This window comes from Saccopteryx leptura, chromosome 4, assembly GCF_036850995.1.
Source record: "Saccopteryx leptura isolate mSacLep1 chromosome 4, mSacLep1_pri_phased_curated, whole genome shotgun sequence".
Classification (NCBI taxonomy): Eukaryota; Metazoa; Chordata; class Mammalia; order Chiroptera; family Emballonuridae; genus Saccopteryx; species Saccopteryx leptura.
This window is the reverse complement of record NC_089506.1, coordinates 85,331,948-85,355,140: the sequence shown is the minus strand read 5'-3', so window position 1 is coordinate 85,355,140 and position 23,193 is coordinate 85,331,948. Positions and strand designations below refer to the sequence as shown.

At 37.2% G+C, this 23,193-nt stretch overlaps 1 pseudogene; it reads right to left on the bottom strand.

Moving 5' to 3' along the window:
* Positions 1-3,420: 3,420 nt before the first annotated feature.
* On the bottom strand, positions 3,421-4,629 carry LOC136404187 (calcineurin B homologous protein 3 pseudogene; annotated as a pseudogene).
* Between the last annotated feature and the right edge of the window lie 18,564 nt (positions 4,630-23,193).

Here is a 23,193-nt window from a genome sequence, read left to right as displayed (position 1 = left end):
AACAGGGTAACAATAGCCAGAGGGAATGAGTAGTGGAATTAGGGGGAGGGAGGCAAAGCGGAGAAAATTTGGGTGGAAGGAGACTTTGCGTAGGGTATGGGGGCATGATGTGATGTGTAAAGGGTGGTCTATTGAATGAAATACTTGAAACTATGTCAATACAGTAAATTAAAAAATTTTTTAAAAGTGCCATGTTTTAAAATTTCAATTTAATTTTGTCATCAACATCTCTTGACAACCACATAAAGTTCTAGTATATTAATGCTGATCCTTTATCAACAAATATATTATAAAAGATATTGCTGCAGTAGTCTCCAATCCAATAAGGATAGATGCCTATCAATTAGGTTGGTGACACTTGATTTTGTTTGCTTGGCAAGCTACTTTGCCAGCGGATAAATAGTGACCCAAAATAAATTAATCAGATTCTGTCTTCCAGAATTTGGAATTAGGCTTGAAAGACAGTCAATCACCTTTGAAAGTGAATTGATTTCAGATTATGTAAACAGAAATTTTGCAGAGACTATTTCAGGGTATGTGCACACAGAAAAAGTGAAGTCGACTTAATGAGAAAGAGAGCAATGAATCAAATAGGATCTAAGAAGGAGAAAGAAGTAAATGAGAAGCAGGTCCAGATACTTGATTGCTGACCATTTCCAGATTTTATTCTTTCAGTCATTTATGCATTAATTCATATTTTCTTAATTTTTACCCTGGACCAGGCCGTGGCTATTCCTTGGTAAACAAAAATGACAATAGCGCTACTTCCAGGGAATCTGCATAATGACAGAAACAATGAGCAAGATAAATATATAAACAAATAGACCCTTTCAGATAGAGACAAGCTTTTGGATTGAAAGTAGGTGTTTTTTAGATAGAGTTTTCAGAAATGGCCACTAATTTTATGACTAGCAACATATTCTGCATGAATGTCCTGCTAACTTAATATTCATAATTGTTATTATAATTTCTTAATAAAATTGTCCATAAGTCTATGCAATGCAGGTCAGAAGTAATTATACTGATTCAGTTATAGTTTTCAAGCAAAAAACCAATAAGATTAATATGGGACTTTAATTCTAAAGATCCCCTACTATGTATGACATAGGAATATAATTGTTTCCTTTTCCTTTTTTTTTTTTTTTTTTTAATTAAAAAGCTACTGTCAAAGTAAAAGATGAGTTTTTAAGAGCTAAGAGTTTGGGTGTGTGGATCAGGCCATGTGTGTGTGCTAACTTGTAGAGGCCCTGAATAGGAACAGAGTTCAATGCCCTGAGGCAAAAGGCACAGTGGCTTTATTGAATGCAGTACTGTGCTAAATACAGCACAATAGGTATAGAATTCGCAATTCTGATTAATCAATAGGTGGAGACATTTGAGCTACTTCTCTTGCCCTTTGTCTGCTCTAAGGAAGTTCCCCTTCCTGGCTTCTTCATTCTCATCTCTGCTTCCTGACCTCCTCATTCTCATCCCTGCTTCTATTTGTGTGTATAAATAAATACCTCTAAGGACTAGGGGTCAGGCCATCTCAAGAAACCTGTACAGGACATTGTGAGACTGTCTCCCCTAGGTCCCTCCGTGCATGCCATGTGGTCCCTGAGTACTCATTGTCACCATAACAAGTGGTGCTGTGTGAGGAACGGGAACCAAACAATAGTAACTGGCTTTACCCAAATGAAGAGCAAGCTTCCTTGTAATTCCTTGACTGGAAAGCATTTTCACAATTTGTTGAGCATTGCCTGACATTATGCTCCTACCCTCTCCTCAAACTGGGAGAAATGGGTGGGGTGCTGTCTGCCTTAAAAATTACATTTCAAAGGAATAGCTCCCAGGTTCCTGAGAATAAAACATCCCTACCTTGTAAATCTGGCAACAAATTTAAAAATGGTTTACATCTGAGAGGGAAGAGAAATAATTTGTAATACTAGTTTTAAGTAATTGCTCAAAACAAAGGCAGGTCCAACCTTTACCTTAGGTCTTGTGAACTCCGTTAAGAGCAGAGGTAAGGGACCGCATGAGACTTGCAGTCAGGGGAGCAATGGGCAGCGGCATCTTGTCCAAGGCTAACCCCTTGACCCTGTCTCTTAAGTCCCCCTTTTCTCTGAATGTCAGTGTAGGTTCGTTCCTTTCCCATAAAGGTTCTAGTGAGCCAAAGTGAGCCCACCTAGGCCCTCTGCTGTTGCTTCTTTTAGCCTAGGCCAGGGGTCCCCAAACTACGGCCCGTGGGCAGCATGCGGCCCCCTGAGGCCATTTATCCGGCCCCCGCCGCACTTCCGGAAGGGGCACCTCTTTCATTGGTGGTCAATGAGAGAGCGACGCAAAGCGTGGCATCGCTCACGTACAGTACTACTTCTGGTGACGCGGGACACACGTGTCACGGCTCCGGAAGCGCGTCATATCACTTGTTACAGCTAGCAGTGACAAATATGGAACTGGACATTGACCATATCACTAGCCAAAAGTAGGCCCATAGTTCCCATTGAAATACTGGTCAGTTTGTTGATTTAAATTTACTTGTTCTTTATTTTAAATATTGTATTTGTTCCCATTTTGTTTACTTTAAAATAAGATATGTGCAGTGTGCATAGGGATTTGTTCCTAGTGTTTTTTATAGTCTGGCCCTCCAACGGTCTGAGGGACAGTGAACTGGCCCCCTGTGTAAAAAGTTTGGGGACCCCTGGCCTAGGCTCTTCCCTGTTTCACTATCCCACCCTCTGTAACGGGTCATTCATTCTTTCAAGGGAGCTGCCGCTCAGCCCCTTCTGAGTGGATTCTTGCATGGTCAACAGATTCCTGCTGTACTCGCTGCACTTGGTCTCTTGACTGAATTCTTTTCTTCAAGAAGACAAGAATCAAGGTCTTGTTTCACTGGTAACATTATGCCTTACCATTTTGTTTGCTTTTATTTCATTAAATGCAGCTTTTCAAGAGGTTGGGAGGCTGAGTGTAAAAGGTGAGGGATTAAGCAAAACAAAACAAAAAACCCAGTAGACACAGACAACAATATGGTGCTGACCAGAGGGAAAGGGCAGTGGTGGGGATAGCAGAGGGTTTAGGGGGATAACAACTGGTGATGGAAGGAGACTTGCACGGTAAACAGACAACACAGAGATGGTGTATTACAGAATTGTGTACCTGAAACCTATACAATTTTACTAACTAATGTCACCCTAATAAATTTAACAATTAAAAAAATTGCAGCTTTTCTACCCAATCAGAGATTCACTGATAGCAGTGTGATTCTTTTTCTCCTGGTCTTTTTTTTTATTTTTAATTTTTTTTATTAGAGACAAAAAAGGTAAGTCCCACCTACCATGTCCTGGGGGAAATGGGGTGAACAGAGGGGTGTTGATCATTTACTACGGCTGCAGCTATGGGCAGGGGACTTGCTCCTGGGGTCTCATGGGGAGGCTCCCTGGCTCAAAGTGCAGTTCTCCGTGAGGGAGGCAGATGGTTAGTGTCAGAAGACCACAGTTTCACGTTAAAGAAGCTGATATGCATGTTGTTTGTGATGTCAATCCCCTGCCACCTCTTCAGGAAATCGTTGAAGGTGATGCCCTCGTACGCGTGACCAGACCCCACGCAGACCCTAGCTCCCTCCATCAAGGCCCTTTGTTGATGGAGCGGCTGACGGCTTCTCAGTGTGGGAGTTCCCAGAGAGCAGCTCCTCCAGCACATTCTGATGCTCCTGCAGGGAGGAGGCGTCGCCGTGATGCTCCTACAGGGAGATGAGGTGGCGTCGCCGTGATGCTCCTGCAGGGCGAGGTGGCGTCCCCGTGATGCTCCTGCAGGGCCAGGTGGCATCGCTGTGATGCTCCTGCAGGGCGAGGTGGCGTCGCCGTGATGCTCCTGCAGGGCGAGGTGGCGTCGCCGTGATGCTCCTGCAGGGCGAGGTGGCGTCGCCGTGATGCTCCTGCAGGGCCAGGTGGCATCGCTGTGATGCTCCTGCAGGGCGAGGTAGCGTCGCTGTGATGCTCCTGCAGGGCGAGGTGGCGTCGCCATGATGCTCCAGCAGGGTATGTGGTGTAGCCGTGATGCTCCTGCAGCGCGAGGTGGTGTCACTGTGGGAGTCACACTGTGGGACAGAAACCTCAGCTTCTCTTCCCAGCACCGCTGCACCTGCTCCTCGCCCATGGCAGGGTCGACGGCTGGAAGTCGGCCGTGCAGGTCAGGAAGTCCTGGAAGTCCCCTCCTCGGCCAGGCCGCCGGACCGCTTGCACCGGGTCCTGTTGGCGAAGAAGGCCTGGAGGATTCTGGGTCCGATCAGGTCGAGCTCCAGGTTGGGGACATCGTTGAAGTTCTCTTTGCGAAGAACTGGTCTTCACTCAGCTGCCTAAACCTCTGGTGGAGTTGCTTGATCTGGTCTGATGTCCACGAGTCCCTGCACGTCCGTGTTCATGGCCCCGGACACGGAGAGGTCAGCGCCCACAGCCCGCCGCTGGGCCCCGCGGCGCAGGCGCAGTCTGGCACGTCCGGCCTCGGGACCAACATCTGTTGAGTCACGAGGACCGTTTTAAGGGACAGGTTTTTTTTTTCTTTTGAAAATTTTTCCCGTGGGAGTATGTTTAGTATGACTAGTCTAGATAACAAGTCACAATATTTTGCAGAAACTTCTGTGAGATGCGTCATTACTTCTTAATAGTGAAATCGCTAGTACAAAGGACTTGATCCCGGCGTTTCGTACAATAGCGGCCGTCAGAAGGAACCTGATGTCCAATAGTGGGGATTGAAAACATTTTTTGATATAGTCATTAAGTGCTTACATATGAAACTACTGCTGTAGATTGATATTTACTGATATGGAAGTATGATTAGTACACATTAAACAGACAAAAATAAAGTATATAGATCAAATGTATTATGGTTAAACGAGCTATTTGTTTAAGCAGGAATAAAGAAGCAAATACACGAATTATATTCGGGTGCTGCGATTACAGTGGATATAAGTATGCTTTCATTTTCTCTAGTATTTAAAAAGTAAACTTTACTCTTTAAATCAGAAAAATAAAAAAGGCATTCATTCCTAGGTTAGTAACAAAATAGGAGTAGCCACCCTGTGAAAAGAAGAAGATGATATAGTTTAATGGAAGTTTTCTGGTTTTAAAAAATAATTAGAAATAGTATTGATTATCTGTTTCATGCAACTGAAAATAATGAATTATTGACTATATTTTACATAGAATCAGAACGCTAAATGCTTCATATGCATAATTTTATTTCACTCTTATAATTATCAATGATTTTCATAGGAGAAACTTTTTTTTTTTTTTTTTAACAGGGACAGAGAGAGTCAGCAAGAGAGATAGATAAGGAAAGACAGATGGGAACGGAGAGATGAGAAGCATCAATCATTAGTTTTTCGTTGCTCATTGAGACACCTTAGTTGTTCATTGATTGCTTTCTCATATGTGCCTTGACCACGGGCCTACAGCAGACTGAGTAACCCCTTGCTCGAGCCAGAAACCTTGGGTCCAAGCTAGTGAGCTTTGCTCAAACCAGATGAGCCCGTTCTCAAGCTGGCAACCTCGGGGTCTCAAACCGGGGTCCTCCGCATCCCAGTCCAACCCGCTATTCACTGCGCCACCGCCTGGTCAGGCCATAGTAGATAGAAATTTGATTGTCAGACAGGGTTAAATAACTGTCCCAGAGAAATAAAAGTAGTAAATGAAGTTTACAAGAAGGTCTAATTTTAAAACACTATTGTGCTTGGGGCAACTCTCATGAGTTCTATAGCCTCAAAACGAAACAAAACAACCAACAAAACCAAACACATGTTGTGCAATGGTGATTGTTTAGATGGTTAGAAATGCCTATTGAAACACTAGAGCTAATATAGATGAAGCAAATTAAAGTACTAATTTATTATTTGAGTTTGTTGAATATCTGATTTTTCATTATTCCATTTTAAAATTTAATTTATTTATTTATTTATTTATTTTTCAGTGAGAGGAGGGGAGATATAGTAAGACAGACTCCCACATGTGCCCCTACCTAGATTCACTGGGAAAACCTTCCCCACACGCCCAAACAACTGAGCTATTTTTAGCACCTGACACCCACACTGAGACAAACAGAGCTATCACCAGTGCCCAGTCATCGTTATGCTTTGGTCTATATGCCTTTCAACACTATTATATATGTATTGACCATATATTTTACTACCTATGAGAAAGTAGTGTGCCCTTACTATTGCTGCATATCAAATTTCTCCATAATTTAGTATCTTCAGTTAATATTTTTATTTTTCTCTAGGTTTCAAGAATGACTCACATAGGTAATTTTAGTTTAAGGTCTTTCATGTAGTTATAGTCAGATATTAATATGGACTGTAGACTTCCAAAATGGCCCCCTCTCTTGGTTAGGGGTTGATACTGACTGCTGTGGGCTCATTTGGGGCTGAGTGCTTAAATATGGTCTTCCCACCCTGACAAGCTCAAGATGGTCAGACTTCTTTCATAATGAAAGCATCATAAGACACATTCTTAAATCACAAATTTTAATCTCTACTGCTTTCTGTTGGCTACAAACAAGTTACTAAATTCAATAAGAAGGGATATAAACTTCATCTCTTAATGCAGTGGTTCTCAAAGTGTGCGTCAAGGTGCCCTGGTGTCACCTAGAAGATTTTCAGGTGCACTGTATGGTATTCCAGAGAAATACATGCTTGTTGGGGACCAAAAAACCAACAGGGTTTTGGGAGTTTAGATTTTTGGGGGACAGAGCTGTGGGGAATTGGCTGTAAGCTGACAGTCTGCCCAACTTGCCACCTCACTTGCCTGATTAGGTTGCAAAAGGCTGTTAAGCTGTGGTGCTGAATTATTTACGCTACCTCCCATGTTCCCCCAGAGAGACTGGAGGCAAGTTTCTTCTATCCTTTGTTTGGTGTAAAATTAAGATGATATGTATGGTGCAGATTTTCTGCACTCAACACAATTAAGAGTAAAAAGAGAGGAATTCTTTAATGTATTGATGAGGAAATGAGAGTTTGCCTTTCAAGTATATACTCAAACACTGAAGAAATTACTAGGACACATCAGGCTCATGTTTCTCATAAAAACAAGAATAAAAAAACAACACATTTGCACCAGGGCCTGATGAATTTACTAAATTTTTCTAAGGATGTATCTATCTATCTATCTATCTATCTATATAAATAACTTTGTTGTTGGTTTTTTATTTTCAACCCCTCTTTTTTATAAATTCTAATAAGCATAACTCAAAAAATATAACATAAAAATATTTTTAATGTCAGAATAAATTTAATTTTGTCATATTTATTTAATTTAATTACCATAAAAGCATTTTTGGACTTTATATTTTTTCTTTAATATTTGACTTAATTATTATAACATTTCTCAGAAATTTGTATATAGTGTGCCTACAATTATTTGTAGGATTTTAAATGAGCCCAGACTTCAAAAAGTTTGAGAACCACCGTGTTAATAGATGTTATGTCAAGGAATTTGTTGGGGATATACATATAAAATAAAATGATTATTTTCACATATAGTGAGGAAAAAAACCTATACCTAATTATATAATTTAATTAAAAAATATGTGCTTTTTCTTACATTTTATCTTACCTCTTTTCTATTTGAATGTAATATATGCTTAGTTGCCACATTTAAAAAATACATGAATAAATAATGAATTTTTTTTGGTTTTTTGGTTTTGTTTTTGTTTTTTTTGTATTTTTCTGAAGCTGGAAATGGGGAGGCACCAGACTCCCGCATGTGCCTGACGGAGATCCACCTGGCACGCCCACCAGGGGGCGTCGCTCTGTTGTGACCAGAGCCAGTCTAGCGCCTGAGACAGAGGCCATGGAGCCATCCCCAGCACCCGGGCCATCTTTGCTCCAATGGCGCCTTGGCTGCAGGAGGGGAAGAGAGAGACAGAGAGGAAGGAGAGGGGGAGGGGTGGAGAAGCAGATGGACACTTCTCCTGTGTGCCCTGGCCGGGAATCAAACCCGGGACTTCCGCACGCCAGGCCAACGCTCTACCACTGAGCCAACCTGCCAGGGCTGAATAATGAATTTTTTAGATGGCTAATGCTTCTATCCAAAAATAATTACTGTCATTTTGTTTTTTCTAGTCTTACTAAGATCAGAAAGAAGCCTGACCAGGCAGTGGTACAGCAGATAGAGCCGGACTGGGACCTAGAGGACCCAGTGTCAAAATCCCAAGGTCACCGGCTTGAGCATGGGCTCACCAGCTTGAGTGAGGATAGCTGGCTTGAGTGTGGGTTCATAGACATGACCCCATGGTCGCTGGCTTGAGCTCAAAGGTTGCTGGCTTGAGCCCAAGGTCAATGGCTTGAGCAAGGGGTCACTCGCTCTGCTGCAGCCCCCCAGTCAAGGCACACATGAGAATACAATCAGTGAACAACTAAGGAGACTAAGGAGCTGCAACAAAGAATTGATGCTTCTCATCTCTCTCCCTCCCAGTCTGTCTGTCTTAATCTGTCCCTCTCTCTCTGTCTCGGTCTCTGTCACACACACATACAAAAAAAGGATCAGAATGAAGTTTTACTAAGATTAAAATATATAAAACAATTCATTATGTTTCCCATTTTACTAGCATGCTGCTCAGCTCTTCTTTTGCTTTCATTGTCCCTTAGATATCTAGACTCCACCAGATCCCTTCAGCACTCCAAGTCAGGCAATATATCCCAGCAAAAAACCTACAATATTGGATACATCCTCAACTCTTTTTTCTTGCAGGACAAGCCTCTGAGCTGATCAAACACTGTCGTTCTTTTCATGATAGTGCATACTCTTTAAATTATTTGATGATGTGTAATACATTTAGTATTTGATAGAGATAGTATTAATACCTTGTCTTATTTATTTTTATTATATTTTCTTGCTTCTCTACATTTCTACATTAAGTGACCTGAGATAACAAAATACTCAACTCTGTATTCTCTTTACATTTTCCACAGACTGTCAATGCCGCTAATTCATAAACACAAGGCTTCTCAGATTAGTATAGCTTTATCTTATCTGAGTTTAAAGTTATCTATAGGAATCAGCCAGGGTCTCTTATTTTCTTTATTAGAATACCTTTATTGAAGCAGAATGCTTCCATTTGTGGAAGAGATTTCTTTATCTAGATTTTTTAATATTATATTCAAGAGAATATTTCTTGTATTTTCTAGTATATGACAGATCTTTTGTGTGTGTGTGATTTTACTAGTAATGTGTTTTTGTGTGAATGTGTGTATAAAGTCTTTAGAAATTTTAAAATATAACTTCTTTTTAAAAAGTATGAAAAATGACTTCAATGCATGGAGCAGTTGAAATTAATGTAAATAACATATAGTATAATCTCTTCTCTCAGAAAAGTCATTCTATCTTGGATCTTGACAGTTCAAAGAAACTAAGTATTATTGGTGGGTGGTATAAAATATACAAATTATATATAAATTACTAATCTTAAAAAATATAATTGGTATTTTGGATTAAATCAGTTTTATCTCTGGCCCAGTGATGTTATTAACTTTTAGAAGACACCATGAACTACGAAGTCAGAAAAGTTGAGTGCAAGAAAAAAGATGCCTCGAAATCCTGGGGAAGTAGCAACTACTGAAATTCTTGTCTAACTGTAGTGACATGATGGCCCTGGCCAGTTTGCTCAGTGGTAGAGCATGAGCCAAGCCTGAGGATGTCCCAGGTTTGATTCCCCATCAGGGAAGCTACCATATGCTTCTCCACCCCTCCCCGTTCTCTCTCTTTTTTTCTCTCTTTCTCTCTTCCCCTCCTGAAGCCATGGCTTGATTGGCTTCAGCAAATTGGCCCCAGGTGCTGAAGATAGCTCCGTGGCCTCCACCTCAAACACTAAATATAGCTCAGTTGCTGAGTAACAGAGAAATGGCCTCAGATGAGCAGAGTATCTTTTTGTAGGAAGCTTGCTGGGTGGATCCTGGTTGGGGTGCACTTGGGAGTCTGTCTTTCTGCTTCCCTTCCTCTCACTTCATTAAGAAAAAAAATAAAAGATATATATATGATATGTATATATATCATATATATATATAGTGACATGACTGCAAGTTAAGTGTAAGTTACATTAAACGTAGTTTTACAGTGACATAAAAAAGAAAGCATTTTTATAAAGAATAAAAGTTAGTAAACCAAATGGAAAAATTTTAAAAATCACTCTCTTGTGCTAATACAGTTATAAACAAAAGTATATTTATTTATTTTTACTTAAAAATATATTTCAGTGTTATAATAGCATGTTTAAAAGATAACTTAAGTTGTTAGTTTTGTGACTTAACTACTTTTGCCTTAAAAATAAATCCTGGAAATTAGCCTAACACACAATAATTATTTACAAGTGAGATAAATTAGCTAGAAATCAATGGCCCTCTTAAATTGCACTAATTATAAGAATATTATTCTGATATAGGGAAATTAAAATGCCATATTTAGGGAAGACAAACAAGTAACATAGCTTTATTTTGAGTATAATTTGAAATTGTGAGCCAAAAATATTTTCTCAATCATGCTTATAATTTAACTGATTACAATCTAAATATAGTTAAGTGAACATTTTTATAGTTCTAAACTATTTTAACTTCTGTATGGAATTGCCATGGGCAAATAATACAGAGAGATGAACTATTATTGCATATGCTTACTAAACATATGAAGTCAGCATTATATTGCAGTTGTGAAGAATGTAGTCCTTAGAATCTGAAAATATTGGTTAAAGATATAGCCCCCAATACTGTCTACTTATACTATTTAGTTTCTTTACCTGTAAAATAAGGAAAATAGATACAAAACATATACAATTATTTTGGGTATTGAACTTATAAGTAAAATATTATAAATGTTAACCACAGTTTATTTTAAAATTGGACAATCTACTTGCAGCCAGGCTTTTAGTTGCTTAATTCCTTTTTTGTTTGTTTGATTGTTTGTGTTTGTTTGTTTACTTTAAGAGTCATGGGAACTATCTAAGTGAAACCTAGAATTTAGGATAGATAGGCACAGTTAAGGACTCATCTATATTGGAGCACGTCAAAATCCATATTGTTTTCAGCAAAGTTTGAAGATCATTTGATATATACTTGATTCAACCTGACAAATTAAAAGGTATTCTACTGAATTTTATTATAAAAACGTGTGTGTATAAATGCATATACAAAAGTTGTTTTCAGAACAAATATGATACTAACTAGAATTTTTGTTTGGTAAGTCAACTTATTAGAGATAGAAACTTTTGGTCTTGGTCAGTTGCTCAGTTGTTCAAGAGTGTCATCCAGAGAGGACAAGGTTGCAGGTTCTGCAAACTCATGGAAAGCAACTGGTGAAGCATGACTGAGTGAAATAGCAAATGAATGCTGCCCTTCCTCCTCCCCTCTCTCACCTTTCCTCTCTCTGTCTCTATCAATATGTTAAAAAGTTAAGCCTTGGCTGGATAGCTCAGGTTGGTTGGAGCATCCCTCTGGCGTGGAGCTTTCCAGTTCCATTCCCTGGTCAGGACATACACAGAAGCAGCTTGATATTCCTGTCTCTCTCTCCCTCCAATCTCTCTTTCTCTCTAAAGAAAAAAAAGAGGAGGAAATAAAAGAAACTTTCATTTTGCCTGGTCAAAATATAGTGGGACCTTGATAACAACAAATAATTCAAACCCCAAACTTATATATATGGAATAAAAACCAGGAGTTTCCTTTGGCTAAGTATATACTTTTTCTCATAGAAATGCTTCAGAGATTCTATTGGTTCTTTATGTTTTTAAACTGAAAGTAACTATCTAGGTTATCTAAACCAATACTCTTGTCACAGAGCTAATTAAAAAACACACCCAAAAAACTGATTGACAAAGCCAATGAATGAAGAGCCTCCCATATCTTTGGCCCTTATATGAAAATGTTGAAATTGCAATTCTAAATACTGTAAGTTCAAGATGAAGAACTTGGTAAAATCCATTAACTGAAAGCTTCATCCCATGTATTAGTTGGTTTCTTAATTCTTCCTTTAAATATAAAACATATTTAAATGAATAAAAACTAATATTAATATAGATTCATAGAAATAATAATATGCAAAGCAGATATAACTATGCATATTATATATGATTTACTGCATTTTATTAATTTTAAGATGAACTTTTTTCACATTTTAAAATTTTAATTTTAAGTCACACAGTTGATGTGATTAGAAGATATTGGGTATATTTTAATTGATATATTTTTAACTGTAAGCTTCTTAACATTATGTAAAGTAATGATGCATTTTACAATTTATGTCATCTTTAGTCTTTTGATTTCTGGCAGGTTCTCCTTTTATTAAACAATAAAACCTTTTTTATATTCAGATGTGTATTTACTTTATAGTGGCAGTGGTGAATAGGAAGCTGTGCTTTGTGAGAGTGAAGCTTGGTAGACTCACCTCGTATGAAGGCTGTGTCAAGGAGAGTGATAGGTTCTTGCCAAGACCACATGTGTTAATAAGGTACATGTTGATATCAATCATGGAATGTTTCATAGCAAGTGGTGAAAGGAACTCTGGCCACCATGACTCTAATTTTTGTCCTTCTTCTATTGTGATCAATGAAATTCAGTTCTTTTACAGAATTGTCTTGAGTAAGGATCTTAGTTAATCAAGTAAATAATAAAAAGTAATCATTGTAATGATGAAATGATAATTGTCTATTTATTGGTCCATCAGTCTATCTAATGTATGACAGAAGACAGAAGAGGCTTATATGCCTCTTTGTTTATGAATTTTTCTTAGTTTGTACTGAAAGGAAATCATCTTTCCCTACTTAGAGAACATTGGGAAGGGGGCTTTCTATAATCTCATTTTTATCTTTGTGCCTCTAAAGGAGTGGATGATTCAGAGTTAGACCATGATTTATTAGAGATGTAAAGGAAACACTTTATTAGATGTCAATTATCATTTAAAACAAAACACACAGTCTGACAAGGCCATGGCACAGTGGGTAGAGTATCGGCCTGGAACGCAGAGGACCTAGGTTCGAATCAGCTTAAGCGTAAGCTTATTTGGCTATAGTGCGGGCTTACCAGCTTGAGTTCATGGTTGCTGGCTTGAGTGTGGAATCATAGACATGACCCCATAGTTGCTGACTCCAACCCAAAGGTCACTGCCCCCTCTTTTAAAGGCACATATGAGAAAGCAATCAATGAACAACTAAGGTGCCACAACAAAGAATTGATGCTTCTCATCTCTCTTCCTTCCTCTCTCTCTCTCTCTCTCTCTCTCTCTCTCTGTCTCACTATAAAAATAAATAATAAGTAAAACGTAACACTTTATTCCTCTCTTATTCTTATTCATTTGCTTCATGGATTAGTTAGAATCAAGACCTTTCTTTTCCAATTTAAAGTCACATGCTTTCTGTTCATTCTTCTCTCACACAGGAATAAGCACTGACTCTTGCCCAAGTCATGCGCTGGGTAGGCAATCAAGGCTAAATGGGAACTAATCATGAGAGACAGAATATTTATTTCCCTCTCCATTGCCGACGCTGAGTGAGAGAGTCAAGGCTACAGCCTCACCCAGGGCCATGTGAACAAACTTGGAATTTATTCTGAAAATGAAGTTACCTTTTTCTACAGATACAAGAGAAGATGCAAATCTCAAACCTAAGATATCATGGTTTCATGAAAGAATAGCTTAGCTTTTGTCCTAAATCATAATCTCTAATATATTTGGTTACTAACTTTTCCCCTGTATATTCAGAAGTACAATGAGAAAGAAAGGAGGAGAATAACACAAAAATATTAACAAGTATCATTACAAAGTATTTATTTCATTTTCATACCATAATAAGCCCTTTAGATAATTTGTCATATTTAATCCACTCAATATCTCTATAAATAAGCCTCTGTGTTTACTCTAATTTATTGAATAAGATACCAGAGTACCAACATGGTAAAAGAATTCACTTTGATCGGACAGATTGCAAATGGCACAGTCAGATGTCAAACCACAGTCAATCTGATTCTAGAACTTAAGTTCTCACACTATATTGAACACAGGCTCGTGCTTTCAGCTCGGTGAGTCTAAGAAAGCAGCTGCTAAGTGAAGATCATAGAAGTTTCCACTGTGATTCAAAAGACACAACTGCTGTTCCTGCTGTCGCTTCCTTGCTTGCATGTGGAGCCCTAGACACCAGCACAGATCTAAGAACGTTTGCTTTTGATTGTGGCCATCATCTCCATAGGTGGATTGTGAGTATGGACAGTGAGATGGTAGACAACAAACATGACTAGGGGCATAGGTGTGTTTCCAAATTGGTCAGGAGGTGTCACAGGCACAAAGAAGCCCCGACTGAAGGAGAGGATAGCAGACTGCTTCCTTATATTCCAACCAGCAGGGCTTCTCTTGTCTTAACTTTGGCATCTGGCAGCCCAGACTGGTTTCCCTGGATACAGGAGGTTCCCTGCTTAGAAAGATTGAATCATCAAGTGTCTCTGAATTTGTTCAGACCAATGCGAAAGGACAAATGCTTTCTGCAAAATAAGAGTTTCTATTTTTAAGAAAGTGAGCACAAATAGATTGATTTTGAAAACATTATAGATGGCAAGATTTTGTCTAGTTTTAGTTATTTTATAGTGATCTTAAATTCAATCTTACAAAATCTTAGTAGAAGTAGGTATTGTAGTAACACCTTTTTAGAACAATGAAAATAAATATTTGAAACAGATATTGTTTAATAAGTTATTTTATGATATTGCTTACTATATATCAGAAACCACATATAAATATCAATAATTATATTTACTTATTTTTCTAAAAAATGAGGGCAAATGTGGAACTCAAGGAGTATTATTACAATTGTTATTTTCAAGGTTTCAAGATGGGAATCATATTTTCATTTGTTCTATCACTCACAGCACCTAGAATAATGTCTTGCACTTAAAATTTACAGTATTCTTTAAGATGTGGATGTCTTCTACTTCTGAATAAACTATGTATGCAAAATGTAAACTGAAATTCATTTTAACCATTTTAACTTAAGTATCTACCCAGTAATTTTATATCTTTTATTATATCAAAGTGTGTTTAACTTTGGAAATATAAAGATAATTGATTAAATTGTACTGCATCTACATAAGAAATATTATTTAGGACTAAAAAAAAAAATAAACTATAGAGACACAAAAAAAACATGAGGAACTTTAGCCTGACCAGGTGGTGGCTGAGTGGATAGAGCACTGGACGGGGACGCGGAGGACCCAAGTTTGAAACCCTGAGGTCGCTAACTTGAGCATGGGCTCATCTGGTTTGAGCAAGGCTCACCAGCTTGAGCCCAAGGTCAGTGGTCTGCTGTAGTCCCCCGATCAAGGTATATATGAGAAAGTAATGAATGAAAGTCTAAGGTGCAGTGACGAAGAATTGATGCTTCTCATCTCTCTCCCTTCCTGTTTCTGTCTGTCCTTCTCTTTGTCTTCTCTGTCTCATCACATACACAGACAAAAAAAAAGACATGAAGGAAAGGGGACAGAGGGAAAGGCGTAAGAGGATAGGATCAGAGAAGGGAAAGAGATTGATGAAATTATATATACATAACATAGCATTATAGAGATCAAAAAAGCAAATCCTGGAGGGAAGAGGGTAGGGTGTGGGGTGTAGGGGGGCAAGAGGGAGGTTGAGAAAAACACGAGGGTGGAGGGATGTACTTGGTGGGATACTTGAATCTATGTAAACACAATAAATTAAAATTAATTAATTAATTAATTTTAATAAAGAAAAAAAGACATAAGGAACTTTAAATGCCTATTACTAAGTAAAAGAACCCAATCTGAAAGGCTACATACTATTTGATTACAACTATGACATTCTGAAAAAGGCAAAACTCAGAAGAAAGTAAAATATTGGGAATTGCCAGGAACTTGTGGGAGGAAAAGATGTCTAGATAAATCTTGTGCATTTTTAGGTTATTGAAACTATTCTGTATGATACTGTAATAGTGGATATGTGTCAGTGTACATTTATTAAAACCCATATGAAGTACAGCAACAGGCGTAAACCTTAAGGTTAAGTATAAACTTTGGTGATGACAATGTGTCAATGTTGGTTCACCAGTTATTACAAATATACTACTCACCAGAGATGAGATGCAGATGGTGGGGAAATCTGTAAATTAATTTCATAAAAGGACATATGGGAACTCAATTTTCCTGTGAACTTAAAATTATTTAAAAAGTTTTTTAAAGGGCTGATATATTTTGATTGATACAATGCAAAATTTAATAGCTTATGTTTAGAAATTAGACATGAATTATTCATATTTAAACTACAATTCACACATGCCTCAATATCCATATATTAGGTAATTTTAAAGGTAAAATATTGATTAATTACAGTGCTCAATAATTTTTACCATAAAGCCCTCAACAGTCTAGTTATACTCACAAGGCAAAATCAACAATGTTTCTATACTAAAAAGCATAACCAATAAAAACTAAAACAACAACCAATGTAAAACATCAGTGGTGGAGATGTTAACAAAACAACTTTTCTGAAATTATTAAAATTTTCAAATATATTTATATGTTAATAACTAGTAAAAGCTTTGCCATGTTGTGAAGCATTGAGTAGAACCTCCCATAGTGTAATGATATGTCCAAGTATAGTCTTATATTCTCATTAAATTTATAAATCTCAAATTTCAGTGACCCTTTTAATGTGCTCCTTTTTATCCTACTAAATAGCAGTTTGTCATCTGTGAAAATCAATATCATTTTCTGTTATCTGTGACATTCCTTTGTTAGATGTTAATTCTGTTAGATGTTAATTCTGTTACATCTTGTGTAAATCCTTCTCCACAGGCTGTTCCAATCCTCACATACTATTTCACATTTTTTCAGAGTTTCTCCATATACTATAGCAAATTGTGCAGACCAGAAAACAGAGATGAGAGAGGTTGAGGGAAAAACAACAATGTGAAACCCCCAACAGATGTATTGTATACTTTAGTAAATAAAAAAATGACTGAGAATCTTAAAGATTATTATGCAACATTAATATCAAATTATATGATAAGCTCTATAATAAATATTCATATCTTTTTAAGAAAATGAAGGTCAAATTCTCATGATCATTTTATAATTCGTATTTGTAAGAAGTCAGATTCTGTTTGAATTTTTACTACCCTTAGAAAATATAAAATTCAAGATAATATCTATAGTATTACTCATGTTTTGTTTCAAATGACAGCAGCTGCTTTTAAAGTGTACACTTGTCAGGAAGAAAATTCTGAGTTACATTGTTTGGGATTCTTAAATCTAAATTGGGACTGTGTTGAAAGAGAAAATTAAATTTCAATTATTTATGAGAAAACTTACATAGATATTCTTAATAAACAAAACCATGCTCTGAAAATTTTCAGAGTAAGCTCCTAAAATTTTCATGCAAAGCTCTTAGCAGATGTTTCTCTCAAACTCTTTTCTCTATAGTAACTTTTATTTCCTTCATTATCTGACAATTTTACACTAGCTTCTCATAAAACTTATAAAGAAGTTAAGACTTGAAAGTGTTTATTTCAGAACAATATATTCTGTGGAGTCTTCAAAGCTCGTAAATAGAAAATTTGTGATTATTATGGATATATTTAACAAATTGCAACAATGTACTGTGATTGTTTTAATGAGATAAACTGTAAAAAAGAAATCATAATTATAGTGCCATTGCCAGAAAAATTGCAAGTAGAAATTATTGCAATTCTTGCTAGAAATCCATTTTTTTGTTATTGACTTTTATAAATATATTTATTAGTATAAGAATGTTGATGTAATTTTTAAATTTAATTTGTGGATTTATGAGAAACAATAATGGCCATTATGATGATAACAATTAATTAAAAAATAAATTTTTGTGTAAATTAATGCATGTGAAATTGTAAATAAATAGTAAAGGCATAATGTAAATTGTTGTCACCTACATTTTAAACTGAAACATTTTAAAACAGAAAATTTAAAATTCATCTAAATCAAACTTGTCACATTTTGATAAAAATACGAATGCAGCCTAGAGTGATTAACTAACATACTTAGTTTTCTACAGGGACTTATTATTTCATGCATATTTAGAGTAGCATTTAGTGTAGACATACATAGACTTAGCAGGTTCATAAGACTAAAACTTAAACTTAAGCCCCTATATCTCAAAGTCATTGAAGACTTTTCAGTTTTATAGCATCCTAGTCTTTATCTAGTAATTGTTGATAACTTAATAGAATCTTAAAAGAATACACATGGTTGGCCAAAGGGCCCTGATTATTGCTAACGATTTAGCAGTGAATGAAATATATGTTGGTCATTAAGAACATACAGATGGCCAATAGGCAAATGAAAAAATGCTCAACATCACTAATCATTAGAGAAATGCAAATTAAAACCACAATGAGATATAACCTTACACCAGTCAGAATGGCGCTCATCAACAAAACAACACAGAATAAGTGCTGGCGAGGATGTGGAGAAAAGGGAATCCTCCTGCACTACTGGTGGGAATGCAGACTGGTGCAGCCACTGTGGAAAACAGTATGGAGATTCCTCAAAATATTAAAAATTGAACTGCCTTTTGACCCAGCTATCCCACTTTTAGGAATATGCCCCAAGAACACCATAGCACTGTTTCAAAAGGAGAAATGCACCCCCATGTTTATGGCAGCATTGTTCACAATAGCAAAGATCTGGAAACAGCCCAAGTCTCCGTCAAAGGATGAGTGGAATAAAAAGCTTTGGTACATATATACTATGGAATACTACTCAGCCATAAGAAATTATGACATTTGGATTATTTACCACAACATGGACGAACCTTGATGACATTATACTGAGCGAAATAAATAAATCAGAAAAAACTAAGAACTATATGATTCCATACATAGGTGGGACATAAAAATGAGTCTCAGAAACATGGACAAGAGTGTGGGGGTTATGGGGGGGGAAGAAAGGGAGGGGGTTGGGGGAGGGGAGGGGCACAAAGAAAACCAGTTAGAAGGTGTGACAGAAGACAACTGGACTCTGGGTGATGGGAATGTAGCATAATCAAATGTCAGAATAACCTAGAGATGTTTTCTCTGAACATATGTACCCTGATTCATCAATGTCACCCCATTAAAATTAAAAAAATAAGAATGTGGGTGGCTCTGGCCTGACTTGTGGTGGTGACGTAGATTAAGTGTCGACCTGGAATGCTGAAGTTGCTGGTTTGAAACCCAGGCTTGCCAGGTCAAGGCACATATGAGAAGCAACTACTAAAAGTTGATGCTTCCTCTTCCTCTCCACACCCCTTCCTTCTCTCTCTGTAAAATCAATAAATAGAATCTAAAACAAAGAAAAAGAGTGAACGTGGGCTCTGGAATCAGAGTGCTTGTCCTAAAATCTCAGCTCTCCTACCCTCTACCATGAGATAGTGTATGTGTGTTTAAAACTTAGATGTCAGAGCCAGACTGCTTGTATTTCAAAAACAGCTTCAAATGCTTTTTAGCTATGCAGACTTGAGCATATTACAAAATTTTATATGTGTTAGTTTTCTCTTTTGACAAAATGAAAAATACAGTAGTATCCACCTTGTATACTTTGTTGTTCCAATAAAATGAGCTACTATGTCTGAAGCCCTTAGAATAGGGACTCCCCTCCCCTTCTCAATAGCTACACATTAGTGACAATAGTATCTATAAGACATGTAAGGCACTTAGTACAGTGTCTGAAAAATGTGAAGTACTAATTCAATATTAGATCTTATTATTTAGCTAAAAAGAAATAAATGCCTATCATGAATCAGTAAGTTTGTGAATCTTTGGAATATATGAGCAAACCAAATATTTCTGCTTTTCAGCTAACATCTATTAGGGAAGATAAAAATTACACAAAAAGTATAATTTAAAAGCAAATAATAAGCTAGAATATGATAAGGGATATAGGGGAAAAACATGTAGAGCAGGTCAGGGGTGTTGAAAGGGTCAGGAAAGTGGAGGTTGCAATTTTGCATACATCGAGCAAAGAAGGCCAACTGGCATGGTAGTTGTTCAAAGACTCAAATGTGAGCCATACAGATATTTGGAGGGTGGGCATTCAGGATAGAAGGAACAAATTGTGGAAAGGCTTTGTGGCAGAAGGCATCTGCTATGCTCAGGGGCTAGAAAGAAGGCCAGCTTGATTGAAGTAGAGTGAGCAAGATAGGAACAATTAGAAACTAGAATAAAATGAGTAACTTATAGGACTTATAGGAGAAATCATATAGGATCTTATAGGTTTTACACTCTTTTTTTTTTTTTTTGTATTTTTCTGAAGTTGGAAACTGGGAGGCAGTCAGACAGACTCCCACATGCGCCCAACCGGGATCCACCTGGCATGCCTACCAGGGGGCGATGCTCTGCCATCTGGGACATTGCTCTGTTGCTACCAGAGCCATTCTAGCACCTGAGGCAGAGGCCACAAAGCCATCCTCAGCACCCAGGCCAACTTTGCTCTGATGGAGCCTTGGCTAGGGGAGGGAAAGAGAGAGACAGAGAGTAAGAAGAGGGGGAGGGGTGGAGAAGCAGATGGGCTCTTCTCCTGTGTGCCCTGGCCAGGAATCAAACCCAGGACTCCTGCATGCCAGGCCGATGCTCTACCACTGAGCCAACCAGCCAGGGCCAGGTTTTACTTTTGTGAAATGAATATCACTGCATAGTTTTAAGCACAGTAGACATGTGATTTGAGTTATATTTTAAATGGGGCCCTGTAATTGCTATATCAAGAAGAGATTCTTGGGAGTTGAAAGTAGAAAGAAGTAGGAAGATCTGTTAGGAAGCTATTGTAGAAGGCAGGCTAGATATGCTGGTGGCTCCAACCATGGAGGTGTTGAAATAGGGAAGTTGGAAAAAATTAGTAAGATTCTGGATATATTTTGAAACAGATACCACAGGATTCTCTAGCAGATTTGACATAAAGAAATAAGGGATGTCAAGCATCATTCTGTGATTTTTAAATCTAGTTATCATTGACAAGCAAAAGGATACAATGGTGCAGTTGTCATTGATTGAGAATGGAAAGGCCGTGGAAGAGCAGGTTTATGGTGGGAGGCTGAGCAAAAACTCAATTTTAGACTTGCAAAGATTGAAATGTCAATTAGATATCCAAGTAGAGATGGCAAGCAAGTAGTTTAATATACCTTGAGTCTGAAGATCATGAAAGAGTTCTAAGCTGAAAATTTTAACAGATAATAAAATCAGGAGAGTAGACAAGATTGGAAAGTATTGTAGCTACTGAAAGAGGGAGTTCAAAGTCTTGGCCTTGGGCCACATTAATTGAAGAGATTAGGAAGGAAAAATAAAACCATCAGGAAAGATCAAGAATGAATGGTGAGTAAAGTAGAATGGTAACTGAATTTTTGGAGTCATAAAATCCAAAAGAAGAAGATGCTGGAAGGAGGGAAAAGGAAACAACTGTGTCAAATCCTGCTGATAAAAGCTGAGCACTGATTAAGTTGAGCACTGAAAATTAAACATATGTTAGCAATATGGTGGATATAAGGTGATTTTAACAAAAACATTATGTGGAGTGTTTTTTATTAAATTACTATGGTGACGTTGGTTAATAAAGTTATGTTTCAAGTATAAAATTCTATTATACATCATCTATATATTGCATTGTGTTTTTACCATCCAAATCAAATATCTTTCAATTTCCATCATCCCACTCCTCTTTCCCTCTGGTAACCACAATATTGTTGTCTGTGTCTTTGAATTTTGAGTGTTTGTCATGTTTTCTTTCATTTGTTGCTTTCAGTTTATATCCCACAAAAGTGAAATAATATGGTTTTTAATTTTTTTTCTGTTTGACTTTTTTTGCTTAGCATGATATTCTCAAGATCCATTTATGTTGTTGCAAATGGCAGTATTTTGTCTTTTCTTATGTCTGAGTAGTATTCATTGTATATATGTAACACAGCTTCCTTTTCCAATCATCTGTCAAAAGACACTTAGGTTGTTTCTATGTCTTGACCACCATGAATAAGTAGAGTGTTCTGAACAAGAATACAAACAGTAATGAAGACAATTATTGAGGTGGTTTTCTATAAAAAAAAATGAAAAGGAAGTATTAGCTGATGGAGGAAGAAGTGTATGAGATAGGCTGTCAAGATGGAAAAAATAATGGGATATTGTTATTCTGAAATAAATAATAGAGTAGAGAGTATAGATAGCTTGATGTAGAAGAAGGAAGAATTACTGACAGGTGCCATTAAGTATGTGGGAGGAAACACAATCTCATGTATAAATAGAAAGTGTCTTTACCTAAGAGAAGGTTTGAAGATAGAGTTTATGGATGAAGATGTCAGAAAGTGGATGAATGCAGTGTTGGTGATTTCTAGAAGATTTCTTTAAATTATCTTAATTTTCTCAGTTAACTAGGCTGCAATGTCATGACCTGAGAAGGCAGATCAGCTAGTAGTAATTGGAAGTTTCAGGAAAAAGGAAAACATGTAAACTAGTCATCCAAAAGAGAAAGTAAATGAATAAGGAGTGTAGATTGTAACTACCTGGTAGCAGCAAAGCCCTGTTTGTCCCTCAGTCATATTCAGCGGAAGGACTACAGTCCAAGGGAAACACTGAGCAGTATACTGTTATAACAGAGTAAGTGATGGGCAATGGAAGTCACAGTTTATAGGGAGGGGTGATTATAGCACTTGACAAAGAAATATAAAATGAGAAAGAAGAGAATCTTGACTTCAAAAAAAAGGTTTAGAGAATGAAACTATGGTAGTGTCAGTGGTCCATGTGGAGTAGATGGATTGCTGGATTCATGGCACCTAAAGATTGGAGCAAAATAATAAAATTCAATTGGTTAAATAATGGAACACATGCTGTTGACATAATGGAGTATGTGTAAAATTACTGATCATATCAAGATCTTGGTAATGACCATAGGAATGAGGCTGAAGTATAGTGAAAAGCAAGACCTTAAGAGAGAGACTTCGAAGGAACTAAAAGAAGAAATAATTGTAGAGTAGCTTATATTTACTTTGAAAACACCAGGACTTAAAAAAAAAAGTAGAGATGACGTCAGAGTAATGGCGGGATAGGAAGCGATACCGATAAATCTCCCCCAAAACTCAACAAGATCTTGAACCAGAAACAGAAAAACCTATACTTGGAGCCTCGAGATGCTTTGCAATACACCCAAAGGTATGGTCGAGTGAAAAATTGGCTAAATATATAACCAAACCC